This window comes from Nannospalax galili, unplaced genomic scaffold (genome assembly GCF_000622305.1).
Source record: "Nannospalax galili isolate Female #2095 unplaced genomic scaffold, S.galili_v1.0 scaffold302, whole genome shotgun sequence".
Classification (NCBI taxonomy): domain Eukaryota; kingdom Metazoa; phylum Chordata; class Mammalia; order Rodentia; family Spalacidae; genus Nannospalax; species Nannospalax galili.
In genome coordinates this window covers 5,778,791-5,788,747 of record NW_008350120.1, presented here as the reverse complement: position 1 = coordinate 5,788,747, position 9,957 = coordinate 5,778,791, and positions in this window count along the sequence as shown.

Here is a 9,957-nt window from a genome sequence, read left to right as displayed (position 1 = left end):
GAGCGACAAGGTGGGGAGGAGAGGAGGAAGAGCTGGCAGCTGGGAACGCTAAAACGTCTGCTTAAAGAGTGAGAAAATATAAACCAGGCTAGCTCAGAGCAGAGTGCACCTGCCCACTGAGATCTCCCAGGACTGCTTTCAATCTTTGACAGGAAGTCACACCAGGTCTGAGGTCTTGATATTGATGTGTGATCACTGCCTTTGCTCAATTGGTTTAACATTCTCCTATTTGGGTATGATGAACACCATGGTATCTAACCCTGGATATTTTACATTATGCTAAGAGGCTCTACATTTAATTTAATTTCTGAGTTGACTTTTTCTGATCTCAGTCTGTAGTGGGATGGGGAACACTGAGCTTTATTACTTCCACCTGAAGAAGTCTAGATTCTCCCACTCAGACACCACGACACCGGGTGTGGGCTGAAGAAGAGCGATTGCATAGGTCTCTGCACAGACACACAGAGAGAGAGCAAGAGGGAGAGGGAGGAGAGGGAGGAGAGGGAGAGAGAGAGAGAGAGAGAGAGAGAGAGAGAGAGAGAGAGAGAGAGAGAGAGCGCACGCTCAGGAAAAGAGGGCCTAGGCCTGGAGGAAGCCTCTTACCCTCTTTATCTGGTTTCCCTCGAAGATGTAGATGGCAAATACCCACACCCAGGCAGCCCAACCTGTGGCAGTTGGCACAGTTGAGGACAGAAAGCCTTCTGGACTGGGCCTCTCTCTACCGGACTTAAAAGGACGCCTTCCTGGATCCTCAGTGGGTCTCAGGACCCACCTTTGGAGACACTGGCCCTAAGGGGAAGCAAGCTCTTTTCGGAAGTAAATCCAGGTGACAGGCCTGCCGTTGGGAAGTTCTACTTCCCCAACCTACTCTACGGAAGGCGGAGAAAGAAACAGGAGGTCCCAGTGGTAGCCGACATCTTCCGACCTAGCCTTTGGGGGTGGGGCGAAGACGAGCTCAGAGGCACCGGGAGCCCAGCGAGGGAAGCAGGGCCGCCCCAAGGCCCAGGCCAACTGGGGGCGACCGAGAGCGACCGCGGCACGAGATCCCCAGAGACCGCAGGTCTAGACTGCGGGCTGCGGGCCGCGGGGCGGTGCAGGCGGCGGCAGACCGCGGAGGACCTGCCCTGGGCTCCGCTGTAGTGGCGCGTGAAGTGCTGCCCAAAGGAAGGCGGAGGAAGCCGCGCACCTGCGCGCCCGGCCTGGGAGGACTGAGTCTTTTAAAGGGGGACGATGAACTCTCCCAGGCAGGCGGCTGTGGGGACCAGCGCCTGTGCGCACCGCTCCTATGAGCGAAGGAGGGGGCACAGGACAGAAAAGACAGGACCAAGGGCATCTGTTTGAAAGACTGGGAGAGCCGGTGGTGGCGCACGCCTTTAATCCCGGCACTCGGGAGGCAGAGGCAGGTGGATCTCTGTGAGTTCAAGGCCAACCTGGTCTACATAGTGAGTTCCTTGTAGCTGTAGCTACCGTGAGACCCTGTCTCAAAAAGGAAAAAAAAAAAAAAAAAAGATAAGAGGCGATGGCGCATGCCTGCAATCCCGAGACTTGGAAGGCAGAGGCAGGAAGGTGTAGGGGCAAAGTTCGAGGCCAGCCTGGGCTGCATAAGTAGTTGCAGGACAGGCAGGGTTATAAATCGAAGCCCTGTCTAAACAATAATAATAAATGGAGCTTGGCTTTCATCTCAGGCAGAGGACGGGGATCTCTGTGAGTTCGAGGCTAGCCTGATCTACATATCGAGTTCAAGTTCGAGGTCAGCCAGGCTTATATAGTGAGACCATAAAAACAAAAACAAAATAGATAAATAAACTAAAGTTAAACGTGGCTTTGACTGGGGCTGGAGAGCTGGCTGAGCGGTTAAGAACACTGGGTGTTCTTACAGAAGACCCCGGTTCGAATCCCAGCCCCCACATGGCAGCTAACAACTGCCTCTTCTGTCCTCGCAGGCATTGCAGGACACGGGTGCACTTACATACATGCAGGCAATACACTCATACACATAAAAATAATAAATTTCTTTTAAAAGTGGCTTTAACTGACTTCTTGTAACAGAAGAGGCTGGGAAACAGACCAAGGGAGGACCCTTCTCCAAGGCCACCACTGGAATGTGAAAGGCGTCCACCAACCTTCCCCACTTGCGGGCTCCATAGCTCCCAGGCAGGTATTTAACCCGACACCACCAGAGACAAACCATTCGGAACAAAGGCGCTGGCCTGGCGCCCTGGAGGCTGGCCTTTGGCCCCAGGTCCGGGTAGGAGCCGAAGGTGCCAACCGATCCCCAGGAAAGAGACCCATCGTGGCCAGGTGTTTAAGACGGATGAGGATTAGTAGTTAAAACCCACATTATATAGTTCTGTCGGGTATAAAACTGAATGCGCCGACCCATATATTCTAACTGGAAACGGACTCGAGTCGCTTAAAATATTGCAACGTCGATAAGACTAATTAATTGGAAATAAGAAACGAAAGAATACAATTAAACGAGGAGAGAATCATTTTCTAATTTAATAGAGGGACATTTATAAAGATCACAAGCTAAAAGCCATCGAATGATTCTATCGACATTCTATTAAATCAGCCCCGAGCCGTGAGGGGAGGTGGACCCCTTGGGTGGGGCCTCCAGGCCGGGTTCGCTGCGCCCAGGACTCGTGGCCCAGGACCAGCACCGGGCAGCACGGCAGCACGGAGCCTGCCTGCTGCAGTCCGTGCTTCACCCCCGGGCCTGGCCTTCGCTCCCGCGCCTCCAACTCCACTGCTCTGACCTCCCTGGTCCAGAGGGATCCTGTCTCCCCAGCCAGGAGTCCCGGGTTCGCAGATACATTAAGACAAAATTACTAATTGGAAAATGAAATTGTCAATAAAGTACATCCCCACGCGTACACAATATCCTTAAATATTAAGATATTTTATTAGCCCCATTTCCTTACAATAATTTATTGCAATAAAACAGACACTGTGGGTCCCCTTAAATTGTCTTTTCATAATGAATAAATTTAAGCTGGCTAATTAATATATAAACTAGCCCAATTTGTCAAGTTGATTTGTATTTTAGTTAATTGTGAAAGTAATTACCGCATGGTCAAATTAACAGCTTTCTGGAAATGACCAAGCCTGAGGTTTTATTTCCTTCCTGGGTGAAGAAAATTCATTTTTCCAAGCTCTTGATGTGATGAATAAAAGTCATAAATCTGGGTGATTGGTGCAGGCAGAGTCTAAATGGCTTCATATTTCATTTTAGGTTTAATAGAAATATTCATGCTCTGTTTTAATGAAATTAAATTGAAGGGGGATGGGGGCCCTGGAGGCAGCTTCGCCTGGGGCCTTAAAGGAACAGTGCACATTTTCTGTCTCCTGCCCAAAGGCCAGGGCTGGAGGTCACTGGTACCAGTCACTGAACTTAGTCTAGTAGTGGAAGCTGAGGGAGGCCTGGGTGCCCCAGCCTTCCTGCCCAGCCCCAGCTCATCTGTTCCTCAGGTAGAGGGGGCATCTGGCACCTTAACCAAACTATTCTCACACAGGAGTCATGCGTGTAAATGCATGACATGGTAAGGCCTGCCCCTGGTTTAGAAGTGATCATGCCTGGCAGCACCTTACTGGCAAGGTCAGCTTGCTGTTGGAAGGCCTGTGTCGTGGTCCTCGTCGCCCCCCAACCTCGCTGAGGAGACTGAGGTCTTCCTTCCCACACAGCACAGCCCTTCTTTTGTGTGCCTCCTGGGGAAACAGAGGAGAGAGGGGCCATCCCCAGAACCAGGCTGGGCAGACTGTAGGCCCCTCTGCTTCCTCCCCTGCCCTCATCTCCCTAGGCTCTAGAATGTAACCAAGCCGAAGCCCAGTCACAGAGCACCCTCTGTTCACTGCAGTCAGAGAAAGAGAGGGATCTCCAGACACTCAACTCTGCCATGCTCAGGGGAGGCCCAAGATGTGCTGAATGTCCCTTATCTGAGGACAGTGGTCCCTGGTCAGTTGTTCCGACCAGGCAGGCCCCTTCATGGTACAGAGCTGTGACTTGTTGATTCCCCTAAGCAAATACGGCTTTGATGCAGTTCCAGCCAGAGTGGTTAGCTGATGAATTGACAAAAACTAATCAGCTTTATTGGGAAACAGGTTAAGGGCACAGGCGTGTCAATAACGCTCAGCTTGACCCCCTGGTCCATTAGCCAGGCAGGCTGATTAGAGTAAGAAGACCCTCCTGCAGTTTGCTCTGAAATTGCTTTCATAAACTCACCATTATTAGCAGCCAATGTGCGCAGCTAATTTAGAGAAGACATCCAGGCACGTCACATCGATCATCGGGTTTATGTATCATTATCTCATTTACAGAATGTCGCAGTGTAATATGTGTTTTTGGCAATAGGCTTGGCCCAGCGCCTGAGCTGCGGCGCTCTTCTCAGCGGCAAAGCGGGGACCTCCTCCACTCCCCACTGGACCTCCCCGGTGGACTCCAGAACAGGGAGCCACCTCGCATACACACACACACACACACACACACACACACACACACACACGCGCGCGCGCGCGCGCCCTTGCCACTCAGACGTGCATCTCCAAGATTCCAGCCTGGATTCTTGGGTGGCAGGCGCCCTTTCCCGCGAACCCCTGTGCAAACTCAATATGGGGATACCTTCAACCTCGGAGCCAACTGCAAACTCGAGATCTGTCCTGGCACGAGCATACCCTGAGCATGGGTGGTGTCTCAGACGGCCTTTCCCTCTCAAGGCCTTGGCCACCCTGGGGCCCGACTGGCCCTCTCTTGTCCTCCCTGGCTCCGGCTGGCAGGCACGACCTGGGCGGGCCGGTCTCCTCCCCTGGCAGCCGGAACTCGGGGCCCAGATGCTTGGGGCTCGGGCGAGTGGGCCACCTGTTCCACTGAGTAATTATTTTAATGTGAGGGGCCTAGAGTCACCACTTCGGGCCTCCAGCAGTGACAGACGGTGGCGGTGGCGGAGCTGTGGAGCGCTCTCAGCCTTTCAGTGGAATTTCCCAGATGGGCCAGGGGAGGCCAGGGCGGGTCACCAGGGGCCCTTTAACGAGTTCATTAGCCAAATTATCCTGCCCGAAGCACAGGGCCCCAGAGACAGGAGGGTAGCGGAAGGGTTGGTAATGTCCTTCCCTCCCCTCTCTTGTCTCCGCTAAAGAACAGTTGTGAGCTAAGGGATGGAAGGAGGCACTTCCCACTGGGGTGGAGGGACATCAAGGGCGTCCTGGCACCTCTGGTGTGGTTGTACCCCACAGGTGAGAGCCGCACCAGCAAAGACCCCGGTTAAGAAACAAGGATATTCTAATAACTAATGCACTTGATGCAGATTATGGAACAAACTGGTGCAGAACGGAAGCCAGAAGTCCTGGCACTTTATGCTGGCTTTTGGGACTGGGCTTCTTGGAGTCTTGGTCTGTCGGGCTGCAGATTGGGGGATAGGTGTGTTTCCACCCGTGGGTGGGTGAGAAAGGTGCTCTGCTCTAAGAAAGGCGGGGAAGAGCTTCTAGGGTGACTCAGGGGGGTCTTGCTGGCAAAAAGACCTCTTCGGGATCTCACAGGCGCTGTCAGGCCCGCTTCCTTGGGGCCTTGAATGTGCACATGTATGGGAGGAGGCACTGGCAGGGTTGAGGTGAATCGGAACACAGACGTCATTTGCCTGTCCTGGGGAACCGGGTCAGCTTTGAGACACCGCATATGAGGCGGCTCTCCCCCCGCTCTGCCGCCAGCACTCTGGCTTCTGCCACCTCAGCAAGTAGTGAATAGACCAATTAGGCAGGACTTCCTGCCATTATCTGCGTCGGACTTGAACATTAGTGCGGTCCGATTCACCATAATTTCGAGTCAGAATGCACTAAAAAATTCACTCACCAAGGCATTAAAATGTTCCCAGGCAACATCTGTGTTTGCTGTTTGGGTTTCTTCCCTGTGTTCTTCATCTATCCCAGCGGTCCTGTAGGTCAGTGGTTACCATCTAGGACAGGCAGGATTTTTTTTTTAAGCATTCATTGTATTGTTTGCCTGTATTTATGAGCATTGTTTCCAGGGCTGCCATGTTGCTGGCATCCAGCAGTGTAATCTTCTGGTCTTCCTGTTGGGTTGTGAGCAGACAGGTGTGTTGGAAAGTGTGCCATTGGCCTCAGGCAATGCTACAGAAAGGGCAACTGGAGCCTTCACAGAATTTTGATTACTCAACATTTGATTACTGCACAGGTTTCACGTGGGCTCTCATGAAGCTCTGAGCTTCAAAACACAGATCCCTGGGGATACAGGGACACCCTATTTAGAAAAAAATAGAGATCCCTTCTTCCCTTGAGAGGAGACTTACCTAACCCTGTGAGTTGGTAGCTAGTGGCTTCACAGACCACTTGGAGCTGGCTCCTATTTCCTATGTTCCCACGCTCCGATAGATAACGGTATGAAGGGCCCCCACCCGTGCGCACCAAAATGGAACGAAGTTCTGGGCCAAAGCAAAGGCTTCCTGAGAAGTCTTTCCTTCCTCTGAAGGTGCCAGTCCCCAGGTGATTAAAGGAACTGAGGCCACCCCCCCCCCAATATTTTCTCTTTGTGACCTAGATCCAAGGCTTCCAGAAGGTTACAGATTTTTTTTTTTTTTTACGACACATAGCTTTCTCTGCACTGAGACAGCACAAGTTAAGGGTTTTTTTGGGTTTTTTTTTTTTTTTTTTTTTTTTGGTTACAGAAATTGGAAATGCTTTGACTTCTGGGGTCAGAAAGAACTCTGAAGCTGCCCTGACTCTTCTCCTAAGTGTCCTAAGACATACAACAGAAATCTTGGTATTTGCTGGAAATTTTCCAAAAATTGAAAGTGTAAATTGCCAGAGGTTATGGATTTATATCCTGAAGTCCTTCCCAGACCCCTTACCAAGCCCAGGATTGGGCTGATAGCTTGCTAGTAGGATGGGGCCAGTAGAGACTGACAGCCAGTGAGACTGGATGGCCTGGGAGTAGGCTGTGTGTATGTGTGTGGGGGGGTTCTAGGTGGTTCAGGCAGTGCCAGCTGTGCTGCTGCCTTTAATCCCAGCACTTTCAGGAGGCAGAGGTAGGTTCAAGGCCAGCCTAGTCTACATAGTGAGTTCCAGGCTAGTTGGGGCTTCAGGGAGATCCTGTCTCAAGAAAAAAAAAAAAAGATTGAAAAAAAAAAAAGATTGAAAAAAAAAAAGGAGGGGTAAGAGGAAATCCAGGTATCCTGGGAGAAGAAAGGGGTGGACTGCAGAGAAAAGGAAAGGCTGTGTGTGCAGCGGAGACATGACAGGAGCAGCAGCTCACTTCAGGCTGAGGCAGTGGGTCTTCAGGTCACTGTCTCCTGAGCCATCTTTGCAGACACCTCCCTGTTAAAATTGGAGCTGGGGTAGGGGGACCTCAAAGAGGTCGGCAGATCAAAGGATGGCCCTAAAGGAATTGATGATACCTGTGGCCAAAGAGCTCTGCAGGGCCTATGGGGAGAACTGGTCAATCTTCCCCTTTTCTGAGCTCACCTTCCAATGACCCCAGACTCTCCACTGGAGCCCATGTGTCCCCAGGTGTCAGCCAGATCCAAAGGAGGTTGATATATCTACCTCCTGGCTTGCGAGTTTCATTTTCCTGAAAGGAAGCCTTAAAATGTTGAAACTGAAATTGAACTAAGTTAACCCTCAGGGAGATTCAGTGGACAGAGAAGGTAATCTCTGCCTGGGCTCTTCTCCGTGGGGGGTTGGGGGGGTCTTGGGTTCCAGTTCTGGGAACAGCTAAGGGGCAAGTGGCAAGAGTGCAGAGGGGGCTAGTGAGGAAAGCCTCCTTCCACCCCCACCTCCAGGCTTCTCCCCTGTATGTTAATGGCGAGTGAAAACCGATGACCAGAGAAAGAATGGAGAAGGTAGGATACATCCTGTGTTCTTGTGTCATTCCAGGTGAAGACAGATAGAGATCAGAACATCTTACTGTTTTTAAAGATTTTATTTTATTTTATTTTATTTTATTTTATTTTTTGGTCTTTTTGAGACAGGGCTAGCCCCAGCTGTCCTGGAACTCAATATATAGATCAGGCTTGCCTTGAAACTCACAGAGATCTTCTGTCTACCTCTGCTGGAATTAAAGCAGTTCGACACCACGCCTAGCAAGATTTTATTTTTTTAATGTCTGCTGGAATTAAAGCAGTTCGACACCACGCCTAGCAAGATTTTATTTTTTAATGTTGTGTGTGTGTGTGTGTGTGTGTGTGTGTGTGCGCGTGCGCGCGCGCGCTTGTCTGTATGTCTGTGTCTGAGTGGGGATATGTGCACCAAAGTGCAGGTGCCTGGCTAGAAGAGGGTGTCAGATCCTTGGGAGCTGGAATGACAGGGGCTGTCACCCTGAGGCAGGTGCAGGGAACTGAATTTGGATCCTCTCCAAGAGTAGCACTTTTAACCTTTGAGGCATCATTCTACCCCAAACAATTTTTGTGGTGGTTTGTAGAAATCACCAATCCCCTTTCTAAGTATTGGGAGGAATCTCAATTGTAGACTGTGTTCAGTAATTTAACACAAGACCTGAAAAAGAGATCCTGGACAGGGAGTGATGACCTGAAGCCCGCTGGTTAAAGGGGCACTAGGCCTTTCATCTCAGCCTCCTTTGGGAAAGAAAGTTCTTTCCTCCCAACTCCCCCAGAGCTCCTTTGGTCCCTGGGGCTTCAGGAGAGGGGAGCTACCTGGAAACACTGGCCTGGGAATTGCTGCTGAGACCAGACCTTTGATCTCTCATTGAGCTGCTTCTTAAGCCCCCAACCCAGTACCAGGCTGCCCCCAAAGACAGCTGGGCTGGGTCAATACAGACACTGGGAACAGGAAGAGACCCAGCAGGCTTACTTCACACATTGTAAACCACACAAAGATCCCAGCTCCTGATAGCTCCCCCCCCTCCACTCCCACCTCTCCCCATACAATTTACAGGGCACTGCCAATGTGTGTTAACTTATTCTCTCTCTGGACAGAAGCAGAACACATGATCATGCTCAAGCCCCTTGACTTCATAGAGTCCGTGTGGCCCAATCTCCGCTTTTCCAGACAAAGAAACAAATCCATGAAGTCCGGTGTGCAAAGTCTGAGGGGCTCTTGAGACAGTCTTGCTCTGCCCACAGGTGGTGTGGACTGGCTGGGGGGTTAGGCCTGATGGATTCTCACACTCCAGAGGAGCAGAGAAGGGCTTAAAGGGTTTTGGAGCATAGCCCCTACATAACAAACAGAGATGCAATGAATCCCTCTGTCATTGGTAAACATAGGATGGATGGTTTTGCTGAGTAAAACAGGTGCCTAGACTCAGCAGACCTAACATCCCATCACTGATCAAAACAACTGTGGCATTGGGTACCATAGGTGGGAAAGGATGCAGGTTCTCTGAGGTCTACCTTGCAGAAATCTCTTTTGAAGTCACTCTCTTCCACCCACTTCTTCCACCCACCCTTGGGACCAATCAACCTGCTCTTAGCTGGGAAAGGCCTGTTGGCCTGAAAGCCGAGTCCCAGTAAAGGGAGGTGGGGTCAAAACTGTGTGCTCATTTGCCTACGTTGTGCTTCCTCCCTAGGAGGGCAGAGAATCTCCTTATCCTTTATAAACCCTCCTGCCCACAGAGGCAGATGGGATGAGGAACCAGGGCAGACACAGACATGAAACCTCATGGGCAGGCGGGACCTATGTGACCCCCTGAAGCCAAACCTGGTCTCAGCCTCTTTGGACCTGTGCTCTAGTAGATGGAGATGATAAAAATCTTCTTTGCAGCATCATAACGAAGACTAAGGATGATAATTACAGAAAGTACATGGCACACAGTAGGTATTCATGAAACAACCAATTTAGAGACAGGACAGCATTTTAATCATCCCAAAGAGATTATGGCAGAAACACAGCTGCTTTGTGGCCCCCATGCCTCCTGTGCTGTAGCGGAGCCTTTTTTTTTTTTTTTTTTTTTTTTTTTTTTTTTTGAAACGGGCCCTCCTGGTGCCCCCTTTTTTC